Genomic DNA, 2,542 nt, shown 5'->3' on the forward strand with positions numbered 1-2,542 from the left:
TATGTTTTTCTCTTTCTTACTGTTTATTCATTGTCACATGCTGTTTTTATTTTGTTTTTTAATTATGTAAAGCACCTTGAAATGCCTTGCTGCTGAAATGTGCTATACAAATAAAATTTGATTGATTGATTGATTGATTATAATGAACTAACTATAACTAACTTTAGAGCTGTGGTTGGTTTTGAATTTCATTGTTTTTTGAGTTTATTTACTTTTCCAGGTTTCTAACCATTGTTTTCCTCAGTTCTCCTCATTTCTGCTGCTTAAACACCTGTCCTTCATCTGTTAAGCAGCTCACCTGGAGCCTTATATATCACAGAGTGCACAGGTTTCATACTGAAAGATGGCGTAGGGACAAAGGGGGAAAAATGAGGTGTAGAAGCAGGAAAATTAAGAATTTAATGGAATGTGAGTCAGAGACACTCCTATTTTACAATTTTACGATTTATGTACAATTTATGTACAGAAACGGGGGCACAGATCTGCTAGCAGCACATTTCTGAGGCCAACTTTATGCATGTGTTTAATAACAGAATTACTGTAAACACAGAGGCATTCAGAGGCTTGGCAGAAATTAAAAGTTTATTACATTGGCCAAGGAGGTTATGATTTTGGTATTGTTGGTTTGCTTGTCGTCTTGCTGTCTGGTATTCTGTTAGCAAGAACTCTTAGAAATGAATGAACAAATTTTGATGACATTTTCAGGAAATTTTGCAGTTGTGATTCAATTTTGGTGGTGATCAGGATCGCACATTATTTTAATGACCCTGTGGCCTTGGCAGACATTAAATCTCTAAATCAGATAAAAAGCCAGGCATCACCATGAGCCAGCAGGGCCAAAGCTGCCATTGTGCCACGATTATCAGCAACTTTACGCAGCTATTTACAGCCATGTGTGACTGTTTACACCTTGTTGACCTTAGGAATTATCACACTTGACTTGTTCTGAATTAATATGCTGATCCGACAGTTTCATCTCAGTGAGAATGAAAGTGCTCCTTAGACAATTTATATGCACTTTATGAACCTCAAATGTCTGTGCATGTTGTTAGCGTGCGGTCACCGATGCACATTTACATTTACACGGGGAAAACTAGAGGAAACTTTACAGTTTATATTGGATTAAGGTTGTTTTGATCATTTTTGAGGTGCGTTATATGTTATGTTATGTTATGAGGTTAAATGTGGTTCAGTTTCATAATTTGGGTTTAAACCATAAATGCTCAATCTAATGAAAAAACATCATGTTCAAAAAGTCTTTGAATTCAGAAAACCAAACAGAGTCATGTTTCAGTGTATTTAGGAGAGTTTCAGCACTGTGTAGTTTGATACTGTTGACTGAAAAAGTTTGTGTGGCTGTACGCACTCTCTCGGAGCAGGTCAAAGGTTTGCATATATTTACGCACACTTTCATGCAGCGTTCATCTGAATATATTTTGACGTGTGTATGGAACATGGCATACGCACCCTGGTCTTAGTGATCACCCCTCCAGTATTTATACTCCGTGTTTTCTCAAGTTTAATGTCAGATCCGTCTGTACCTGCACACTGGTTTCCTGCTCCCCGTTTGTGTTCATGTGTCATGGGCTTTAGTTTTATTTATTTATTTTGAGGAATTATTTTTTGTTGTCTAGATCCATGTTTTATTATTATTATCATTATTTGAAAAATTTAATTTTAAAAGTTAATTTTACTCTTAGAGCCATTTTGTCCACAGTTTGTCTCCACATCACCAACAAAACATGACATTAATTAAATTAGTGTCTGAGGAAACTTGGAAAGGCCACTAGATAGAGCCATTGAACTTTCAGTGTATAAAAGAGAGCTTTAGTTGCACAGAGCAGAATGTCTTTGTCTGACCTTCACTGTACAACAAGTAATGAACTTTCTGGGTCATGTAGAAAATCTTTAATCATATTTATTAAGTTTACAATATAAACATTATTTGTAACAGCATGTTTCTGCATGTGCTTGTGTTGCTTTACTTATGGCTTTTACTTAAATATTTCTGTACTGAGATGAGATGTGTTGGATTTATTGTATCATTTGCTGTAGGTTTCTCATACATCTGTGTATGCTTGTGTTTGGATGTACATTCTGCTCGCAGATGTTTTCAGATCAATTACTGAAATATTATCTATTCATTAAAGTATTACAAGAAATAGAACAAAATCCCCCTAATTGTTATGTGCTAATAACTATCAGACACAACGAGATGGGATTTTTTAAAATCTAATAGTTAAAAATTCAACAAAACAGACGTTGTAGCAGGGAAGTCCCACAGGATCTTAGCTCGGTCATTTTCCACTACCTTTGGGGGTGTTCCCCACTTTGATCTTGGGGCTTCCAGTCCATATTCTGCACAGATGTTTCTGTACACTATGCCCACAACTTGGTTATGTCGTTCCATGTATGCTTTCCCTGCCAGCATCTTGCACCCTGCTGTTATGTGCTGGACTGTCTCAGGGGCCTCCTTGCACAACCTACACCTTGGGTCTTGTCTGGTGTGGTAGATCTGAGCCTCTATTGCTCTGGTGTTTAG

Source organism: Kryptolebias marmoratus, linkage group LG6 (assembly GCF_001649575.2).
Source record: "Kryptolebias marmoratus isolate JLee-2015 linkage group LG6, ASM164957v2, whole genome shotgun sequence".
NCBI classification, from domain to species: domain Eukaryota; kingdom Metazoa; phylum Chordata; class Actinopteri; order Cyprinodontiformes; family Rivulidae; genus Kryptolebias; species Kryptolebias marmoratus.